Below are 23,679 nucleotides of genomic sequence, written 5' to 3' on the forward strand. Positions count from 1 at the left end.
GGAGTTGGCTCCATAAAGCCCGGGAGAAGAGGAATGCAGGCCTGGGTCTGGGGAGAGTTGGCCAGGCCTGTTCTTCCAAACATTTTGCTTTTTAATTCACCCTTTTGGTGGTGCCTGAACGGCCATAACAACTATCTAGTCTGTCAGGAAAAGGGAAGGGCTGCAGTAAATCTGAGAAAATTTTTGCACATGGGTCTGGTCCGGGGGCTGGAAGGTGATGCTCATAGCCCTGGGAGACCCCTGCCTTCACATACTGTGTCAATTAAGTAGCCATGGGCTCAGAGCCCAGAGACCTGGTTCTGGGTCTCGCTGTCCAGAAACTCACTAAGAATGGAGTAAGTGCTGCTCTTGAGGCTTTAGCCTCCCATGTGAGTTGAAAAATTGGGGTAGATGGAGATAAAGAAAATTGGTTGTTTTGAATTTTTCGTTTTTTGAGGGTTTTTTTTTGTTGTTGTTGTTTTTGTTTTTTTGGCTTGCTTTTTTTTTTTTTTTTTTTTTTTTGTCAAGAAGTTCTTTTCCCCTAAATAAAAACACAAAACAGAGTGGTTCTGAATCTGCTTTCTACTTCCCCTCCCTGTCCCCCAAAGAGTGGCAGCCTTGCATTTTCTCCAAGGAACTCCTAAAGGGTCTTGGAACACAGTTTAAACAGCCCTGAGCGCTCATCCAGTTTGGTAGGCTGCGGGTTTTCAGGATGACAGGAACACATTCTGCTGTCAAGTCTTTGGGAAAAGCTGGTACAATGCTTTGGAGTCAGACTGCTCTGTGTTCAAATTCCTTACTCAGCTGTGATCTTGGAGGGAAAAGCTACTAAAGTCTTACCTGCTTCAGTTTTTACATCTGGAAAGTGGAGTTCCCATCACAAGAGCAAGTGACCTGCAAACTGTGACAGCTGAATGAGTCAGTGCACGTGGAGACCTGAGGTGGGCACCTGGCAAAGAGAACCCACTGTGATCAGCAGCAGCCTCTTCACCGACATTATCACCACACCTGACCCGATGGGGTTAGTTCACAGTGTTGTGGGAACATCCTCTTCTACAAGGCATCTTGAGCAACGTCCTCCTAAGCACACTCCTCTGCCTCCTCCATCCCCGAACCTCACAGTTCCCTGCACAGGACCAGCACAAAAGGAGAAATCAAAAGCATGCAGTGGACTGGATAGATTTGGCTAAACTGGTGATCTCCAAGGTGTTGTACCCACCAAGACCAACAATTTCCCAATATAGTCTCCCTTAGCAACTTGCTGACTATAGTAGGTCGTAACCCAGTGGCAGCGATCATGAGATTCCAACACATGGAGTTCCAAAGTGAAAAATATAATGTCAACGCCACTGAAAACAGCGGCAGGTACCCATTTGAATCCTCATCTGGTTTACCTATCAATGAACAATTGATAGGTCCCCACAGATGGTCGTTATTTGCATCAGAGTGTAGACATAATCCAAGTCCATGGTGTTTCAGTGTGGCCCTGAAAGAGTTAAGTGAAATAAAGAATATTATCAATATTGTATCAGTCACAGATGAGAAACTACATACCGGGATCAGTGTAATTCATTCATTGGTTTATGGACACCGAGTCCTCCGGGGACTGTCACAAATCCACTTGATGTTCCTGAGTGTGAGATTTAGCATTTGGATCTTTGATTTAGCTGAAAGATGTGTAAAAACTCATGCAGTCAGACAACTCCCTACAGGCGATTCATCCGTGTTGGCTTTTACGTAACAGTTATTCCAATCAAGTGCTGGCAGTAACTTAAGCTCCGTAACTTGCCTCTGGATTCACATTTCTGAGACGCTGGAACACGCAGGAACAGTAGCAAGGGCAAGAATGTCCCTCTGGGAGAAGGGAGCCTTCTTGCTCTCCTGTTTCTCTGGGATGCGCAGGCACCATCTGTCTGGAGGAAGGACGCAGCTCCTGGCTTCCAAGCCTCCAACCTTACATGAGGTCATGTTTCCTGCTGCAGGGTGATGGGAGAGGGTGGGCATGGGAGAGCCATGAGCTCCTGGGAGCTGGAGACAGTCAGGGTTTTCAGGGCTGCCCTTGGTGGCCTGGACGGGGCTCAAGGATACACATCTGCCTGACTAGCTCAGCAGGGGGATGAGGAAGATCTGAAAACCTGAATCTGATCAGTTGAGTCAGAGACAGAACTCTGTGGTTAATGACTTGATGGATATTGGTTCTCACTTTTTCCTCCTCCAGGATTTCGGCCACATCCCTCACGACACCTGCCTGGGTCTGGCTCTAAGTCTCGTTTTCATTTCTCACTACCTGTATCAAAAGGCAGGGTGGGGAAAGGCAGAAGGTTGCAACATTTTTGCACATTCAGTGAGAAGAAAAATGCAAGTGAAATGTTCTGTGCACAATTTCAGAGAGATAATGGCGGAAGGCAATGGCATATCTACATGAATGGGCTTCAGATATCATTGTTATTAATAGATGAAGTTTTTGATGCACTCAGTGAGCATCAATGGGTGGAGAAAGCCCTCCCATAAATTAAGCATTTAATCTTCACAGCAAACTCGTGAGAGGGCTCATCTAAAATCTTCACTTTATAGAAGGTGTGGAGAGGTTATGAAGTTTCCGCAGGTCATGTAGCTGGTAAAATGTAGAGCTGGGCTTCCATACTGGGTCCACTGATCCGGGAGGCCATGCTCTCAACGTGTGCTGGCAAGTGGCACCATCTCCCCATTGCCTATCAGGGATTCTGCAGGCTGGGGGCGGGTGCAACACCATCATGGCTTGGGGCATATCACCAGCCTCCTGAGGAAGTGATTCACAAGCAGGTAGCTATGATCACAGGTGCTACAGAGGTGCACACGGACCTCTATGAGGGGGTCTCACATTTCTGGAAGTAAGAATACCTCTGGAAGCATAGAATGGAGAGTACGGGAAAGAGATCATTTCTGCAGAGATAGTGGGTAATAGTTTTCCAGCATTGATGAAAGACATGAATCCTTAGAATCAAGAGGCACAAAGAGTCCCAAGCAGGATTAAAAATAAATAAATAAATTCACAGTAGGATATACCACATATAAATAAATTTAAGAAAAAGAGACTGAGGGGGTGCCTGGGCGCTTCAGTGGGTTAAGCCTCTGCCTTCAGCTCAGGTCATGATCTCAGGGTCCTGGGATCAAGTCCCGCATTGGGCTCTCTGCTCAGCAGGGAGCCTGCTCCCCACCCCCCTGTCTGCCTCTCTGCTTACTTGTGATCTCTCTGTCAAATAAATAAATTACATCTTTAAAAAAGAGAGAGAGAGAGAGAGACTGAGAGAGAGAGAGAGAAAAAAAGGATTAGTTTAGGTCAAGGGTATTTTTAAAGATACATGAGGGATTCTTAGGGGTTCCAGAGCATTTCCGGGCAGCTGCTCTTCCCTCACTGGAATGTGTTGTCTGTGGCTGCTTTCTGCCCTGTGAAGAAACTTGAGGACTCCTATCACTCAAAAGCCAAAACCGAAAGGGGAAGGTGGGACTGCAGACCAGCAGCGGCAGTTCCCCTTCATCCCTGATAGTGGTCCCATCAGCACACACCCATGCCTTTGATGTTGCTGGAGGGGTGTGGTGCAGGGACTCAGCCATAGCACCCCTGGGTGCACATGCCTCTTCTGCCTGGGGAAGGAGAGCCATGGAAGGGTTCAGACAGGAAGCCCCCTTTCCTGTCAAACACCCATGAGGGGAGATGTCTGTGTAAGCCTTCTAGCACAGAGCGAGTGCTCAGTCCAGCCGAGTCAGTGTGTGTTGAGGAACTACTGTGGACCAGCACTCCGAACAGGCTTCACACTCAATCCCCAGCACAAGCCTGTGAGGCGAATATTATCATCCTTGCCTTACACAGCTCACTACCTTGCTGGTCAGGTTCCCAGAGTCACCGGAATACCAACCCAGGCAGTCCAGTGCCAGCGCTTCAGGAAACTCATCTTCTTCTGAAGGACAGACAGAGCTGTCCAAGGTGGGAAGAGCTAGCCTGAAGAAATAGCATTTCGGAAAATCAGTGGGCACGCTTTCAGTTTATATCCCAGAACCCAACTCAGCAATGTTTATGGAGCACCTATTACGTATCTGTGCCCCCCCTGCTTTATGTCTCCAGGGTGATGTGGGTCCAGGCTGTCCAGCGATCCAGACAGAGGAGTGAGGGTGGTGTGCGGTGTAGGGAGCCCAAAGGGAATGCCATGTCCTGGGCACATTTCAGTCCCCTATAAGCCCCGGAGCCAGGGACTCTTGGATGCAGTGACTTCCTCAGGCTCTGGATTTTAAAGAGCCTTGGCTTGAAACTGTTCCATTTGGGAGGGTTTCTCCCTAGCATTTGGTATGGAATTATTACCAAATGCTAGAGAGGAACCCTGCCAAATGCTGTATATCAGCTAAAACCCAAACTCCTAAACAATGAAATATTTATAATAAAAACAGACCCCGGAGAGGGGCACAGACTGGGGCACCCAGCTGGTGGGGGGCTGCTGGCTGAGGTGGTTCAGTTTGTCTGTCTGCTAGTGTAGGTATAACCGTGGAGGTAGCAGGTGCCAGGTCTGCTGGGGAGGGGGGGGGAGTGGCTGTGCAAAATCTCTCAGGACGACAGGAGAAGCTGGGGGGCATGCAATCCAATGGCTGGTGAAAACGCTCCTCCTCAAGCCCCTGAAGACATGGCCGAGCCCTCTCCTCCCTGTGTCTCTCCTCTCTGTTTCCTAGTTTAGTGATCAGCATTCAGCAGGCACTCAATAAATGCTGACTGCCTACAAACAGGGATATTTCCAGTAACAGCAAAAACCTCACCCATCTGGAACCCACAGGGACTAAGATCAAGACAGCTGAGTTTTCCAGAAAGAACCATAAATTATTTTCATGTAACATTTTCAGATGGAAATATCTCTAAGATGTGATGCACATTTCCTTTTTTTCTTACTTGGAGAATGTGGAACACCATTAACCTTTCCGTAATGGCTCAGGGATGCCGCAGTGAACCTCAGATGCTGAGCAGGAGGTAATGCAGCCCTCGGGGCTTGAGAGGTGTGCAGGGGTGTCTGCCCTCTGCTAATGGCTTCGGATCATGGGGCTTTCTCTAGTCCTATGGCCTCGTTCCTAGAGATTTTTGGGTTCTTCTTACACAAGCAGATTTCCAACTTTCTCGCTTGTTGGTGTGGCCACATTGGAAGTCCATCTCTCTTCCTAAATTACTGTTTCTTATAGACTGTGGACCAGAAGCCAGAACCCAGGGCTTAATATAATTATCTGTAGAGTAAGATCTGTAGATGGACCATCCAAGTGTGAGGTAAGTGCAGAAGCTCGAGGCTTTTCTAGTTACAGGTAAGGCCACTCAAAGTCATTCTTGCATTTCTTCTTGATTCATGGTCTGTCTCCGAAGCGGCACAGGACAGCTGAGACGAACCTATCAGAGATGCTCGGGCAGTCCGGGAGAGCACTGAGTACCAATCCCCAAATCCTCTGCAGACACTAGAATTTGTGAACCTTTTCAAAAGACCTACACTTCTTATGGTTTCTCTCTCCCTCTTTCTCTCCTCCTTCCTCCCCCCTCCCCTCTCTTTTTACAAGGAAAGTATGTTGGCTATTACTCCCCCATTTGGCAGATGAGGAAACTGAAAGCAGAGACCACAGAGGCCAGATCAGACAGACCAGTAGGGGGCGATTCTGCTGCAGCCAGAATAAGTCCAGAGTCCAGGCAGAAAATGATGCACCGTCAAGGGGACACTGGAGGGGGTGTAATGCTGAGGTTATTTATAGAGATGTGAGCAGAACTGAGAGAACCTGCAAAGGAGGGAGATGCACCCAGGTTCCAGCAGCTCGGGAAGCCACTGTACTTCTCTTATGCCCTTAGTACTGAGCACAGAGCTACCGCACGACAGGGACACCATACATGGCAAGGGGAGAGAGCAGAGTACTCGAAGACAGAGTCCTGGGAGAGGGGCAGCTCACTGAGGTGAGGGCATAGCTACAGGGGCCCGGAGACCGCTGGATCTTGGCGTGCTGGGGAGCGAGGCAGACACCCCAAATTATGTTTCCTCCAGCCCTCCAGTCTCCCACTGTGAACTGATCGCCAAGCTGGAGGACGGAGGAGTTGGGGGGAAGTGGTCCACAGAGGTTCAGTCTCCCTGCACCCAGAGTGGAGTGGAGAATGGGAGACAGGAGATTGGGAGTGGTAAGTGGAAGAATCCAGCACAAAGCCTGCTGCAGACAAGAGTGCCCCACAGTCACACAGCTCTGAAGATGCTTCCCTGGGGCTCCCCAGGTCTACCCACTGACACGCGTGCACCCTAGCAGGAAGGATGACCTGGTCGCTGGCAAGTCTGCAGGCTGGGCAGCACGTCCAAGGTCCTCGCCTTCTCTCTAACACCGAGAGGCACATTGTTAGTAAGTCTTTCTAAGCCTTTCAGACCTTGCCAGCTGCTCCTCAGCCTTTTCTCCCTCCTTCTTGGCCTGCTTAGCTGGAGAGGCGGGGCAGGATCAAGACATCAAGACGGTTCAGAGCGCCAGGAAGTACGTATGTCTGGAAATCAGGCACAAGGACAGCTTGGGACTCGCCTCTTCCTAGTATCTTCCCAGATCCTTGGTGTTTGCATCAGCAAAGTAGTGGTCATGCACTGAGGTCCCAGCTGTGGTGAGGTGGGAATGAGAAAGCAGATGAACAAGCCCTTGACTGACTCTATGAGACTGGAAGACTGAGAGCTGCTTGGGACAAGGTCCCCACTGTCTGGGGCAGGGTTAGAAGTCATTTAGCAGCAATCAACACCCTCCTCCCTTTGAGGGCAAGCGGTCCGTGCCTGCCGGGCCTGTTAGGTGCTGGGCTTGGTGGGTGGTGGTGCTCAGAACCCAATGTGTGGCCAGACTGTTGCTCAACCAGTGGGAGGCCTTCATAGCTTTGCCCAAACACACCTGGAGCAGGTGTCCCTCTACCCCCATGACCCTCCTGCCCAGCTCTCCCCAAATCTGAATCACAGGCCTTCTGTTCATTTAAGCAATTTGCCGATGTGCCTACTGTATGAAATTTAGAAAACCCTAGAATCTGCCAAGACTAAAAGTTAAATCATCCACAACCCCACCATCCAGAATCACCAGGAGTAGGTGGGTAAATTTCCTCCTATACCTTTGTTCTTGACATAATACGTATGTAACAGGTAAGTATGCATAATCCAGGCAGAACAAAGAGGCTGAAAGGAAATTCTTCACATGTTAGCAACGATCGTCCTCTGGGTATTTCAAAGGATGCACCACAGATCAGATGCTTGCCTCAGGTAAGAGAACATTTCTGTGTGCATGGATAAAATCGGGATTGTCTTGTAAATAAAGTACTATACCCACCTTTCTTGCTTTTCCCATTTTCTGTTCAATTAGTCCTACAATTCTGATTAATGCACAGTTTCCCAAGTTACAAAACTCTCCTGTTGCACTGAACACTGGCATTTTATGGGATGTGGAAATAGGCATTCATTCATTCATTCACTCGTGCAAGAGCCAGGGACGGAGTCTCTGGGAGGCAGCAGCCTGTGCTCACAGTCGAGGGCACACAAAGGACAAAAATCTACATTAGTTTTGAAGAGCTCCTGTCTCAATGCTGACAGTCAGGCCAAGGCCATGCACTGTGGACTCCAGCATCCGGCAGAAGGCACTTGGGGTTGTCCCCAGGGCAGGGCCTGTGCCCTGATTCCACTGCTCTCCTTGTAGCCACAGGGTCTGGCAGGGACCTGGGTTGTGTGGGTGGTCCTTCCCCGCCCCTCCCCTGGGGAACGCTCCTGCAAACCCCACCTTCCCTCTTTCGCCGCATCCAGGTCCTGACCTCACTTCTCACTCGGCTGCTTCACGTGCAGACACCTGTCCCCTTCTCAGGCCTCTCCTCCCCGCACTCATGATGTCAAAGCCTTACATTATAATTTCGTCTTTAAATTCCTGAATTAGGACTTATTTCAAGTCTCATGGGTGCAAAGTTGATCCTTACGAGAAAATCTTTACAAAATCTTTCCTCTCTGGATTAGCCTCCAAAATACCAGCTCTGATGTGTTGCATTTCGTAACAAAACAGAGCACATTCTGGAAGGTGGTGGGAAAGCCGGTCACCGTATCCATCTGACAAACATTGTGTCCCTTCTGTCTGGGTGAGTCTCATGCTGCTGGGACACATTCTGGAGGGGCACAGTGGGAAATCTGTCCCCTGTCCTCCTACGGCCCCATAGGATTTCCTCCCAGCCTGCTGGTGGGAGGACAACTTGCATTATCTAGAAACTCACTTTCTCATGGCATTCACCATAAAGAGCAGAAACATCTTGTAACAGAAACATCTGAGTGTTGACCTGCTGACCCTCAGCTCCAGAAGTTGCATCTGAAGAGGGTTCTGAGTATGGGTTCAAAAGTTACTATGAAAAAAGATCTTGAAGGGGCACCCGGGTGGCTCAGTGGGTTAAAGCCTCTGCCTTCGGCTCAGGTCATAATCCCAAGGTCCTGGGATTGAGCACCGTGTCAGGCTCTCTGCTCAGCAGGGAGCCTGCTTCTCCCCTCTCTCTCTCTGCCTGCCTCTCTGCCTACTTGTGATCTCTGTCTGTCAAATAAATAAATAAAATCTTTAAAAAGAGAGAGAAAGAGAAAATAGATCTTGAATGTTCTCATTGTAATCACCATAACAAAATGGCCACTATTTGGGGTTGGGGTGTGTGTGAACTATTCTTATTGTGGTAAGTGTTTTGCCACATATAGATGTATTTGACAATCACATGGTCCACTTTCAACTTGCACAATGTTCAATGTCAGTTATATCCCAATAAGGCTGGACAAAGTTGCATCTGGCTTCAGGGGTGTCTGGGCGAGCTGCTTCCACATGAGTCTTAGTGTGAGTGTGGCAGCCCTAGCGGCCGGCGGTCGCTCGTAAGGGCTATGTTGCGGGGATCAGGGCGTTCTGGGGGATGCAACAGTAATCTGACCATTTTGTTACCTTCCAGAGATTTTGCTTAGGAGAGCTGTGGGAGAATTGGACTTTCTTGGATACACAACTGTGTTTCCGCCAGTCCACATCAGGAAGGCTAACTCGCTGCGGCACTTGTACAAAGATGAATAAGTAATTCATAAAATAGCTGCCCATAACTCATCAAGCATTCCTCAGATATGAGAGAGGAGAGGCAAAGGGCAAGAGTGAACCCAGATTAAATGTAGCCACAAAATCAAGTTCTCTTTTTAAAGTGTGTGACCCGCAAGTGCCCACTGCCAAAGAGAAAGAATGACGTTCTCTGTATGTGAGTGCCCAGCGCAGCTCGCTTAAAAAGGGCATTTGTGACAAAGGCTAGGTGGAGTTTCTGGAAGTCTGGGGGTTTGGAGGGTGGCCATTCTGGACCCACGGATTCAGATCTTACATTCTAGACAGTTTGCTGGCAGAAAGTGGGCTGGTCCCTGTGGTGGGGCTTCTGTGTTTACGTGAGGAGTGTGTGTGAGCCGCAGAACAGAGCTTCTCCGAAGCCCAGAGAGATTTCCCATGCAGAAGGCCCGGGTTTCTGGGGTGCGCTGGGAGGAAATGCCACCAAAATGTCTCCAGGTCCCTGAACCACTGCACAAAATGGTGTGGTATGTTCACTCCTCGTCTCATTCTTAGTTAATGAAAAAGTACACATTGAACAGTTAAAGATCACTGACAGATGTAAGTGAACGCTAAGCATCGTGCTAAGTGCTGACTCCCTGAGCTCCCCAAAGGAGCACATGAGGCGGGGGTTGCATTTTTCAGATGTGCAGGTTAAGTAATTGGCTGCAGGTCATGAGGCTTTAAATTGGTGGGACTGGCACCTGGATTCAGGCAGCCAGACCCCAGGGCCCGTGTTCAGCCCCTCTAGGCGACTCTCTCCACTTCTCCTTTGGAACAACAGTAAAATCCTCACCAACAGCCTAGATAGCCCCTAAGCGAGCAAAGGGAGAGAGATTGTGGGAGCGGAGTTTCTGAGTGGGCAGTTGGCAGGAGGACCAGTCTAGGCTCCCGCGGTGATTATATCTCTCTAGAGCAAAGAGGAGCAAAGAGATACAGTGTTTCCTTTAAGGTCAAGGAGGTCCTGTCTGTTCCCTGCTGGAGACTGAGGGACCTATGTGGAGGTCCCTGGGTGCAACAGGAACCTGCTGAAAATTAAACACCGTGACAATAATCAGAAGGCCGGCCCACCTGCAGTGATGTGATGTGCAGGAAACATTAATATCCTCTTACGTGCTTGTGAGACACGTCCTAAAGCCTCCTGAGTGTGCATGGGCATAAGACAGTAAGAGACAGGAGTGGGGGAAGCACACATTGGGGTAGCCTTTTTGGAAAGAAAGTTGGCAATGCCTAGGAGGAGGCTCAAAACTGGCCATATCCAGATGCAAACAAAAATTTAACTATGGAAATGTTCTCTTCAATAGTTTTTAAATTTTAATTTTTAAAATTAACACACAAGGTATTCTTTGCCCCAGGGGTACAGGTCTGTTAATCATCAGTCTTACACATTTCACAGCACTCACCCTAGCACATACCCTCCCCAATGTCCGGGAGAGCTCTCCCTACATCCCCTCCCCCCCAGCAACCCTCAGTTTGTTTCCTGAGACTAAGAGTATCTTATGGTATGTCTCCCTCCCGATCCCATCTTGTTTCATTTTATCCCTCCCTACCCTCCACGACTCCCTGCCATGTCTCTCAAATTCTTCATATCAGAGAGATCATATAATTGTCTTTCTCTGACTTATTTCGCTTAGCATAATACACTCTAGAGACATCCACATCGTTGCAACTGGCAAGATTTCATTTTTTGATGGCTGCATAGCAGTCCATTGTATATATATAATGGACATCTAAGTTCTTTCCATAGTTCGGCTATCATGGACATCACTGCTATAAACATTCAGGTGCTCGTGCCCCTTTGGATCATTACATTTGTATCTTTAAAAAAAAAAAAAAAGATTATTTATTTATTTATTTGACAGACAGAGATCACAAGTAGGCAGAGAGGCAGGCAGAGAGGGAAGGGGAAGCAGGGTCCCCACTGAGCAGAGAGCCCGATGCAGGGCTCGATCCCAGCACCCTGGGATCATGACCTGAGCTGAAGGCAAAGGCTTTAACCCACTGAGTCACCCAGGAGCCCCTACATTTGTGTCTTTAGGATAAATACCCAGTAGTGCAATTGCTGGGTCATAAGATAGCTCTATTTTCAACTTTTTGAAGAATCTCCCTGCTGTTTTCCAGAGTGGAAGCTTCAGCTTGCATTCCCACCAACAGTATAGGAAGGTTTCCCTTTCTCTGCATCTTCGCCGGCATCTGTCATTTCCTGACTTGTTAATTTTAGCCATTCTGACTGTGTTTTTGATTTGTTTTCCTAATGGTGAGTGATGTTGAGCACTTTTTCATGTGTCTGTTGGCCATTTGGATGTCTTATATGCAGAAATGTCTGTTCATGTCTTCTGCCCATTTCTTCATTGTTCTTTGGATGTTGAGTTTGATAAGTTCTTTATAGATTTTGGATACTAGCCCTCTATCTGGTGTTGTTTGCAAATATCTTCTCCCATTTTGTGAGTTGTCTTTTGGTTTTATTGACTGTTTCCTTTGCTGTGCAAAAGCTTTTGATTTGATGAAGACCCAAGAGTTCATTTTTTCCCTTGCTTCCCTTGCCTTTGGCGATATCTCTAGGAAGAAGTTGCTGTGGCTGAGGTCAAAGAGGTTGCTGCCTGTGTTCTCCTCAAGGATTTTGATGGATTTCTGTCTCACATTGAGGTCCTTCATCCATTTGGGTCTATTTTTCTGTGTGCTGTAAGGGAATGGTCCAGTTTCATTCTTCCTCACATGGCTGTCGCATTTTCCCAACACCATTTGTTGAAGAGACTGTCTTCTTTCCATTGGACATTCTTTCCTGCTTTGTCAAAGATTAGTTGACCATAGAGTTGAGGGTCTATTTCTGGGCTCTCTATTCTGTTCCATTGATCTATGTGTCTGTTTTTGTGCCAGTACCATACTGTCTTGATGATGACAGCTTTGTAATAGAGCTTCAAGTCTGGAATTGTGATGCCAGCAACTTTGGATTTCTTTTTCAATATTCCTCTGGCTATTCAAGATTTTTTCTTGTTCCATATAAATTTTAGGATTATTTGTTCCATTTCTTCTAAAAAAATTGATGGTGTTTTGATAGAGATTGCATTAAATGTATAGACTGCTTTAGGTAGCATAGACATTTTCACAATATTTATTCTTCCAATCCATGAGCATGGAACATTTTTCCGTTTCTTTGTGTCTTTCTCAATTTCTTTCATGAGTACTTTATTGTTTTCTGAGTCTAGATTCTTTGTCTCTTTGGTTAGGTTTATTCCTAGGTATCTTGTGTTTCGGGGGCAATTGTAAGTGGGATTGACTCCTTAATTTCTCTTTCTTCTGTCTTGTTGTTGGGTAAAGAAATTCAACTGATTTCTGTGCATTGATTTTATATCCTGACACTTTACTGAATTCCTGTACATGTTCTAGCAGATTTGGAGTGGAGTCTTTTCGGTTTTCCACATATAATATCATGTCATCTTCAAAGGGTGATAGTTTGATTTCTCTTTTGCTAGTTTGGATGCCTTTAATTTCTTTTTGTTGTCTGATTGCTGAGGCTAGGACTTCTAGTACTATGTTGAATAGCAGTGGTGATAATGGAAATCCCTGCTGTGTTCCTGATCTTAGCAGAATAGCTCTCAGTTTTTCTCCTCAATGGGTCTTATTTTTTTTTAATCCATTCAGATACCCTGTGTCTTTTGATTGGGGCATTTAGCCCATTTACATTCAGGGTAACTATTGAGATATATTAATTTAGTGCCACTGTATTGCCTGTAAGGTGACTGTTACTATATATTGTCTCTGTTCCTTTCTGGTCTGTTACTTTTAGGCTCTCTCTTTGCTTAGAGGACTCTTTTCAATATTTCCTGTAGGGCTGGTTTGGTGTTTGCAAATTCTTTTAGTTTTTGTTTGTCCTGGAAGCTTTTTATCTCTCCTTTTATTTTCAATGACAGCCTAGCTGGATATAGTATTCTTGGTTGCATGTTTTTCTTGTTTAGTGCTCTGCATATAACATACCAGTTCTTTCTGACCTGCCAGCTCTCTCTGGATGGGTCTGTTACCAATCTAATATTTCTACCATTGTATGTTATAGACTTCTTGTCCCAAGGTGCTTTCAATATTTTCTCTTTTTTACTGAGACTTGTACGTTTTACTATTAGATGTTGGGGTGTGGACCTATTTTTATTGATTTTGAGGGGGTTCTCTGCCTCCTGGATTTTGATCGTGTTTCCCTTCACCAAATAGGGAAATTATTTGCTGTAATTTGCTCCAATATATCTTCTGCCCCTCTTTCTTTCTTCTTCTCTGGGATCCCAATTATTCTAATATTGTTTCATCTTATGGTATCACTTATTTCTCAAATTCTCTTCTCGTGATCCAGTAATTATTTGTCTCTCTTTTGCTCAGCATCTTTATTCTCCATCATTGGTCTTCTATATCAGTAGTTCTGTCTTCTGCCTCATTTATGTTAGGCAGTAAGAGCCTCCATTTAAAAAAATTATTTTTTTTAGTGTTCCAAAATTCATTATTTGTGCACCACACCCAGTGCTCCATGCAATACGTGCCCTCCACAGTACCCACTACCAAGCTCCCCTACACCCCGCCCCACCCCCAAACCCTCAGTTTGTCTCTCAAAGTCCACAGTCTCTCATGGTTTGTCTTCTACTCCCATCTTCTCCAGCTCACTTCTCTCCATTTCCCAATGTCCTCTGTGTTATTCCTTATGTTCTACAAGTGAGTGAAACTGTATAATAATACTCTCTCTGCTTGACTTATTTCACTCAACATAATCTCTTCCATTCCCGTCTATGTTGATACAAAAATTGGGCATTCATCCTTTCTAATGGAGTTATAATACTCCATAGTATATGTGGATCCTATCTTCTTTATCCATTAGTCCATTGAAAGGCATCTTGGTTCTTTCCAGTTTGCCAACTGGCCATTGCTGCTATGAACATTGGGGTAGAGGTGGTCCTTCTTTTCACAACATCTGTATCTTTGGGGTAAATACCAAGTAGTGCAAGTGCAGGGTCATAGGGTAGCTCTATTTTTAATTTCTTAGGGAATATCCACAATGTTTTGCAAAATAAGAGGCTCCATTTTTTATTACACCTCATTAATAGCTTTTATGATTTCAACTTGGTTAGATTTTCGTTCTTTTATTTCTCCAGAAAGGGATTGTATTTCTCCAGAAAGCATTCTCTAATATCCTCCATGCTTTTTTTGAGCCCAGCTAGCACCTTGATAATCACCATTCTGAACTCTAGTTCTGACGTATTCCAAATGTCCATATTGATTAGTTCCCAGCCATCGGTACTGCCTCTTGTTCTTCTTTCCTGTGTGTGTGTGTGTGTGCGTGTGTGTGTGTGTGTGTGTGTGTTTTTCCACCTTGTCATTTTATCCAGATAAGAACAGATGAATGAGAGGACAAAATACTAAAAAGGTAGCAACAACACCAGAAAGATATACACTAACCAGATCAGAAGAGACCTGACACAAGGGAGAGAAGAAAGGAGGGAAACAAAGGAAAAAATACATATTTACATATAGACTGGTGAATAGAACAGAGCCATACACTTGATTATGGGTGAATTTTGGTCTGTTAGAAGAAACAACCTCTCAAAATTTTAAAGAAGGAAAAATTTATATATATACAAAAATAATGGTAAACACGATGAAGGGATGGAATATGAATGTAAAGGTGAAAATTAAGAAAAAAATTCTAAAATAGGAATGGATAAGATAAGAAGTTTGTTGAAAAATGAAAAAAGAAAAAAAAAAGAGGAAAGACAGTGATCAGGCTGGAGACTAGAACAAAGTCATGTGCTAGATTTAGGGTATATTTTGATCTATTAGAAGAAATTGTATCCCACATTTTTAAAGAAAAAAAAACTTATATGTATTCAAAAAATAAGGTTAAATACAATGAAGGGATAAAATATGACTGTAACAATGAAAATGAAAATGAAAAAAAATTAAAGTATTGAGAAGATAAAATAATTTTTAAAATGTTAAAATAGGAAAGAGGAAAAAATTTTAAAAATAGAATAAGAAAAAAACAAAATTAAAAGAAACTTTAACTTTGAAAGACTAAAGGATCATGGAGGAGAAAGCCATGAATTCTATGAGCTGCATTCCCCTAGCTCTGGAATTTCACAGTTTTAGTTGATTGGTGAACTTGATCTTGGCTGGATGTTCTTGCTGATCTTCTGGGGGACGGGCCTGTTGCCGTGATTCTCAAATGTCTTTGCCCGAGGAGGAATTGCACTGCCCTCGCCAGGGTTCAGGCTAAGTAATCTACCCAGGTTCGGTCTCAGAGCTTTTGTTCCCTGAATATTTTCTGCAGAGCTTTGGAGGACGGGAATGAAAAGGGCAGACTTCCAATCCCTGGCCCCATAGGAGCTGAGAGCTCAGGGTCCCACTCCTCAGTACACCCTCAGAGAAAAGCAGTCAATCCCTCCTGTCTCCCTGGCCTCCGGCCACACTCTGAGCTCACCCAGCCTGTGACTGAGTTTTTATATCTCTGGTGCACGGCCATGTTTGTAGTCTCCAAACCCAGAAGATTCCTGCAGTGTGCCCCTGTGCTTCTTCTCCTGGGGGAGGAAGGTGAGTCTGCCCAGGTCTGCCACTGATGGGGTCCCTGCTCAAAGAGCAGTGGTCCATCTGCTGCGGATCATGGTTAAAGGTAACCCCGAGCTAAGAGACCACTCCTTGGCTCCATCTCTGCAGCTGGCTTCCCTGCTCTGATACCTGGCAGCTCTGCTACACTCAGACACCCCCGCAGGACCTGACCACACTGTCCCTAAAGGGCTGCGCCCCCTGCTAGCCTCAGGAGTGATCTCCCTTCGTGGAGCAGACTTTTAAAAGTTCTGATTTTCTGCTCCACTGCTCCACTGCTTGCCGGGAGCTGGCCTCTCCCCCTGCAGTCTATCTTCCTGAATGTTGCCTTGGATTCACTTCTGCACACGTCCTACTTTCCAGAAAGTGGTTGACTTTATGTTCCTAGGATTGCTGCTCTTCTTCTCTTCTCTGTCCTGTTGAGTTTGTAGGTGTTCAGAATGGTTTGATAACCATCTAGCGGAACTCCTGGGACCTGATGGTATTTAGGTCTCCTACTCCCCTGCCGTCTTACTCCTCCCTCTTCTCCAACGCTTTTGAGAGAACAAGAAATTAGAAACAATTTAGATGTCCCAAAATAAGAGATTGCTTAAATAAATTATGTTGCATCCATTTTATGGAACACTTTGTAGTCATAAAATCATGTTTTCGAAGAATATTCAATAATGTGGGGAAATGCCTTGTGCTACAGGGTGTTGAAAACCAAAATTCAACTGAGTATTGAAGATCTAATTGGCTTTATTCTATGATTCATGAGCTGGGCATCATCCCATCTAGGAAATAGAAAGGAGCTCTGAAGAGCTGAGAAAATGAGAGACTTTGATAGGCAGAAGGGGCAGGAAACAAGGAAAGCATAGATTCCCTCTTCTTCTTTGGGGGATGGAGAGGTCTACCAAGTGGATTATCTCACTAGGGCTGACCAGGAATTTCCAGATGGACCAGTTGAGGGCTTATTCCTGGGAGAGGTTGAAACTGTAGTTGGGTTAGATATTAAGTCTTGGTTTGCTGATGTGGGGCTTAGCCCAAGTGACTCAATTTTGGACTAGCTATCTCTTTTGATACCACCCCCCACTTAACTGAGAGATCTGATAAAAATGTAAGGCACCACTCCAGCTACCGCTCCAAAGTTCTTACAGTTTCTGATCCTGTGTGGTATTCAGAGGTCATGACGTTTGCTGAACCTCTGTGATATCTGGAGGTCATGAGGATGTCTGCTTAACCTCTGTGGCATTCGGAGGTCACTACTTTGAATTTACATCTTTTTAAAAAGATTTTTATATATTTGACAGAGAGAGAGAGACAGCAGGAACTGATGCGGGGCTTGATCAGGGAGACTGATCCCAGGGTCCCAGGATCATGACCTGAGCCGAAGGCAGATGTTTAATGACTGAGCCACCCAGGCACTCAGGATTTACTTTTTTTTTTTTTTTAAGATTTTATTTATTTCACAGAGAGAGAGAGAGATCACAGGCAGGCAGGTGGTGGGGTGGGAGGGGGAGCAGGCTCCCTGCTGAGCAGAGAGCCCAATGCGGGGCTCAATCTCAGGACCCTGAGATCATGACCTGAGCTGAAGGCAGAGGTTTAACCCACTGAGACACCCAGGCGCCCCTGGATTTACATATTTAAGTTGGTCATTCTCTTCATTCCTTTCCTGATGCTCTAGTCTTAGGGAGATCATTTGCTTGGTGGTTAGTAGCTGCAAACATGCATTTGAAACTTTTGAGAGAATACAGCCCACCAGAGGGACTACTATGATTATTATTATTTTTTTTTAAATTTATTTATTTATTTGACAGACAGAGATCACAAGTAGGCAGAGAGGCAGGCAGAGAGAGAAGGAGGGGAAGCAGGCCCCCTGCTGAGCAGAGAGCCCAATGTGGGGGCTGGATCCCAGGACCCTGGGATCATGACCTAAGCCGAAGGCAGAGGCTTTAACCCACTGAGCCACCCAGGCACCCCTTCTATGATTTTTATAAGCAGGATATTCTCAATGTCTTGAGTGCACTTTGGAACCAAGATCCCCAAGACCAAATCAAAGTTAAATAAGCCAAAGAAAGACTCCACTCAAGGAGTCATCTTTTTTAAGCCTAGTAGTTTGCTCAGTGATCTTATTTAAGTAAGTTTCAACTTTCCCAGACATATTAACTCAGGGGTAGCAGGTGGTGTTGGCCACAGCACAGACCCCTCTTTGCTCAACTAAAAGATAATTAAGGGAAGTCATTACCAAGAACAATTTTGGCCAGAGAGTCTAAGGATTTCTGTTGGGAAGCTATGGTTTTAGCAACTGATTTCACAGTACTTTCAAGAGTTAAAGGAAAAGTTCTTTATCGGAACTTCAGAGGAGCAGTGATCTACCAAAGGAAGCTAATTTTCAATGAGGAATGCCTCCTGGTAATTCCCTTTTGAGTCTGTGACTCAGGACTGGAAAGGGGACAGCCATGGAGGCCTGCAAAATTTAGGGGTCTGTGGACCACACAGGCAGTTTTATTCTGATTACTCTTGCCTTGTGTCCCTTTTTATGTTCGAGCTTGGATGCAAGGTTGCCTGGATTTGGAGCTGTTAACCAGAGACAGGGAAATGGTTTAGGTATTTCTAGTGTCATGGACAGAGCCTGGAGTTTTTGGTGATAAATCCAGTGGTCTGAAAGACCCCCTTAGTAATGGCCAGGCAGATGTAAGTGACGGTGTTATCTTTCCAGGTCAATGCCAGAACAAAGAAAGAAAGAGAAGAGAAAAGGGTCCCATGTTTAGTTAAAGTATGAAGTCTTGATGAGATGTCTTGGGTAGAAGCAGTCTACCTTGATGTCAGCTACTTCTCTTTCTCATCTATTTGATTTGGATCTGCAAGTGCACAGGAGCAGGTGTCAGGTGAAGCCTTCTTTAGCTGTGACATGTTTATCAAAATGTCTAGTTCTTGAAGTTTGACTGCCATATGAGGAGTGGGGAGGACCTAGTATAGTCCTTTCCAGAAAGAGTTAAGGGAAGACTTTGTTCTTGTTGATTTCAAATAGGAAGGTGGGAGAACATTAGAAATTTTAGTTTAGAGAGTCATAGCCAAATATTTATTTGAGGAACCTGAAAGAATTCAGGATTGAGTCCAGTTTATACAGTTTTGTATAACAAAACATCAAAGACAATTAACGGGATTCGAATCTAACATCTACAAAGTGAAATGCACTATTTTTCTCTCTAAAATTACCCCCATTTTCCCCAAAGATAATCACAGTAAAACTGATTTGCATTAAACTCAGCTTGATTATTTACATAAGCACAGCAAGAATAGTGATTGACCATCTAAGTTCTTTTTAAGACTGCTTTGCTGGAACATTTCATTGGGAATCTCAGATTGAACTCTTAAAAATCCCAGAGGCCAGGAAGGTGAGGCAAGGACTTGCCATCTTGTGTTTTGTTTGTTTGTTTGTTTGCTTTTTTTTTGGTTTGCTTGTTTTGTTTTTTGTTTTTGTTTTTGTTTTTACCTGCAGTAGCATCTGGTATATTCCAGTAATATAGTCAATGCTTTCAATTGTGTCCCATTGCAAGAAGAACAGATTCTTATTGAACTTATGCAAACAGTCATACTTCTGTGAAAAAAAAAATAAGGATTTCCAGATTCTGAAAGGACGAGGTAGGGAGAAAAAATGAATGTTTTATCTTTCTTTATAAAGGTATACTATAATTGCTGTAATTCATAGCTAGCTTAAGAGAAAAACTTCCATAAATCTGGAAAAACAAAACATTAGAGGACCAGTTATGTTTTCAAACAAAAAGGCATTCTCCTTATTATCTGCTTGAATCCAGTTTTTCCATTAGTTCTGGAAATTTTTACCCAGTTCAATTTTATGATCTCTAAGTTATCATAAGCCTGTACTTATCAAAGTCCTTTCCATGAATCTTATTGAAGATGGAGTACTTTTGCAGGAACACTTTTGCAAAAGCATCAGAGTGAAACAATAATCTGAATATCAAGAAGACTTAAAACATGCCCATTAAAGATCTGATGTGAGTTGATTACAATGGAATTGCCAAGGAAATTTAGTTATTTCTGTGACACTCAAAATTGCAAAATGATAACTAGAATTGTGATGATAACATTATCCCAGGATATATTAGAATTTAGGAATTTCATACTATTTCTGGAACCCTTAGAACATGTACCTAGACAAATACAACATAAAGAAAGCTCAGTATTAACTTCTTATTTGACAATGTTGCCCGTGTCATTTAGCATATCAAATAAACCTTATTTAGCATCTCTCTTTTTATAAGGAGAGAGAACAAATTTTTTGAGATGTTCCAGGGACTCCCTGGAAAATCCCAAAGTTATTTTGGGGACAAAAAGACTTCCTTTAGAATTTGATTTGGGTATGTTCATCAAAAATATAAAGAAGTTTAAAAACACGTGGTCAAATAGTATCAAAGCTCACTGTGAGACAATACCTAGTTCCATCTATTGAACCATAGTGACAATTAAAGACATCTCAGGAAAATACAGAAAGTTAAACAGTTGTTAGATAATGGGAAAAACGGTTTGGTTTTTCTCAAGTAAGCAAGGACCTGATGATAAAGGTACAACAAAGCAAAACAAATTATTTTGGTAAGACACAGAATCTCTGCTTTTTAAGCACATTATTTTAAAAGCAAATAAACTTTTACAATCTGTTACCAAAAGGAGACCAAAGGTTCAAGGAAACTTTGCCCTTTTAACAGAGAGAAAGCATTCTAATTTGGTACCAGTGTATTTTTTATATTAAAACCCATTCTTTTTTTTTTTAACATAAATTTATTTCATTCTTAACCAGCCTGACCACACATAAAGTTCCTTTCCCAAGATTCCTTTTCCATAAACTTTCTACAATTTTTTTTCTTTTTTCTTTTCTCTTTCCTATTCTGAAACAGCCAGTCTCACTTTAGGACAAAAACTAACTTTCCTCTTTCTTTCTTTCTTTCTTTCTTTCTTTCTTTCTTTCTTTCTTTCTTTCTTTCTTTCTTTCTTTTCTTTCTTTCTCCTCTTCTTCCTCTTCCTCCTCGTCATCGTCTTCTTTCTTTTAGGAAAAATGCATCTCCATTCCACATACCTTCTTTTACTGCAAACACACATCCTACTTTCCCTGAATGTGAAGGTATTTCCCTTATTATTTCTAGTAGCTTTAGCTCTACATACTGGAATTTTTAACCCAAAAAACCTTTTTGTGTGTGTCTGAAATAAAGAAACAAACATCAGGGAACTGTCCTTTACATTAGCATTCTGTGAATTGATGTTATAAATGTTATAAATAGTTTTATAATTTTTAGAAACATACGCTTTCTCATAGTAAATTTCTCAACATGGCACAAAACGTGTTTATTAGTAGACCCAAAATATCTTTAGTTTCTCTGTAAAGAAAGCCAATTGTGGACAAGCCCATTTTTAGTAATTAATTTTCGTGTGTATTTTATCTTATTTGGAAATGATTTAGACATTTAATGACTATCCATTATTTAAATTAACTTGGCAAAACTTAAAGGTTTCAGGTTACCAAAAAGATCTGGGAAACTATTTTTAAAAATTACCCAGAAACTTTTATCTTGCTTCATCTATTTAATTTACTTGTTCCCAACAATTACATTTAATTACTTATAAAAGTTTCATCATACCATGTTATTTTACTTGCTAACAAATTTTGTAACAGAGATAACATGAACTTATTTGACTAATAAACCCAGAAGGAACAAAAATTGCATCTATTCAATGTTGATAACTCTAAAGACATGTCTATTTTAATTAAACCCAAAAACTTAAACAACAAACTTAAATTAACTTTAATACCAAACATTTTCTCAGATTACATGAACCTGAGAAGTATTTGGATTAGTTTCTATTCTATGTCCAAGAATGCTATGAATCCTTAATTCATGTAAGTGTTTAATTCTCTTCAATCTAATTAAATAGGTCTCTTTTACACATTGATTTTAGTAACACCATCCAGAGGTAGAAAACATCACTCATCCACAACATAGATACATGGAAAGACACATACACGCAAACATATAGGCAGACAAAAGAGGCCTTACAGCTTCCACTTTAAAATTACTACTATGGGGATGCCTGGGTGGCTCTGTCGGTTAAGTGTCTGCCTTTGGTTCAGGTCATGATCTCAGGGTCTTGGAATCAAGTCCTGCAATGGGCTCCTTGCTCAGTGGGGAGCCTGCTTCCCCCATTACCACTCTCCCTGCTTGTGCTCACTCACTCTCTCAGACAAATAAATAAATAAAATCTTTAAAAAATAATAAAATTACTACTATGAATCACATGCACCAATACAAGATTTACTAGTGGTTGACTCTAAGTTGTTTCTCTGGTAGGTGTAATAAGTTAAGCTTACCTGCTCAGATGGCTAAAACTTTTAACTAATAATATTTGTAGAGAAGACACTTAAAATATTTTCCTCTCCCTCAGTTTTAAATGACCTTTCCCTCTGGGTAGATAACTTCATTTTAGCTCAGGAGAGGAGGCCTAAAATGATTTCTATCAGGGTCTGAATATCAGCTTTCAATCTGGCCAACTTTTGACTACAGACCTACTTAAAACACCTTTTCTTTTCCTTTTTTTTTTTTTTTAAGTTTATTTATTTGACAGACAGAGATCACAAGTAGGCAGAGAGGCAGGCAGAGAGAGAGAGAGAGAGAGGAGGAAGCAGGCTCCCTGCCAAGCAGAGAGCCCGATGTGGGGCCCAATCCCAGGACCCTGGGATCATGACCTGAGCCAAAGGCAGAGGCTTTAACACACTGAACCACCCAGGCGCCCCTTAAAACTCCTTTTAAATATCTTGCCAGGTTTTAGCTGGAAACAGTAAATATTTCCAGCAGTATTGAACAATCCCATGGACTTGAGACGATCCCAGAGAGGATGCAAAAGAGAATTCATTTTTCCCTCTCTGCTGGGCACTATAGGGAGATACGTGGGGGAATTCTAGTAAGAAATCTCACCCTTCACTGACTTCCTCCACCTTTCCCAGGATCACCTCGGTAGGCTCTGGTATCTGCTAGAATTTGCCAATGTTCTTCAACAATTATATTTTGGCTTCCCTTTTCTGTTTAAGGGAACTATGTAGCAGTCTACCAGAAAACCCCTCAGGATCCTGTCAACTCTAGGAGAAGCCCATATGGGAAACATCTCTGAGGGTAGATGTGAAAGCGTCTGCAAAACCACACGTGGTGGACTTCTCTTTGTGGTCTTGTGGTGTCTTTGGGGTGGGAGGATGGTTTACACAGAGGATTACTAGAACGAGGACTCAAAGGAGGGTAAGAGGGTACAGTAGGACTGACGACAATCTTGTTTTAGTTCCCCCTAGTGTCTTTAAATGTTCTACAACGAATCTTTCAGTGAAGTTATTTTAGAATTTTTAAAGGTTTTTGGAGGCTTCTGCATGTAATGAAAATAGGTACCCCATTATGTTTGTTTGATTTCAGAGCCCTTGCTTTCAAGGGCACGTCTAAAATGATCTTACCTAATTGGCATGCTCCCTATAATGGCCATTGTAATGACAGGTCATTTTTAATAAGTTTTGTCTTTCTTTTAAATAAATATTTACAGCTTCCAGAACCATAGCTCTTAGACATAAAATAGGCAGGTGTGTTGGAGGTGGTACACTCAAGTCTTTGGAATTTAAGGATCCCATTTTTATTTTTACTTATTTATTTTTTCAGTTAAGCCTTTAGGTCTCTAAAGACCTGAAGTTTAGGAGCCAAACTAAACCCCAAAAGGAATGTGGCTCTATGGTTGGGGATTGTGTGGTATTTTACAATATACCTCATTGCATGAGAATTTTCTTGAGTTTGGTGGATGACCTAGTGTCAATATAACCCATTCCATGGCCAGCTTATCCTAACATGGTAGTCTTTGGGTTAGGTGATGAGCCCTCTAACAGCTTATAAATGTTTGACCCATGTCCACCAACTTTGCAGTCACTTCTGAAATTCCCATTAGCAACAACCTTCAGTAACACAAAACAAGACAAATAACCATGTGCACCTTAAGGTATCACCAGTATCCAAGAGATGTTGCTGT

This window comes from Mustela nivalis, assembly GCF_964662115.1.
Source record: "Mustela nivalis genome assembly, chromosome: 18".
Classification (NCBI taxonomy): Eukaryota; Metazoa; Chordata; class Mammalia; order Carnivora; family Mustelidae; genus Mustela; species Mustela nivalis.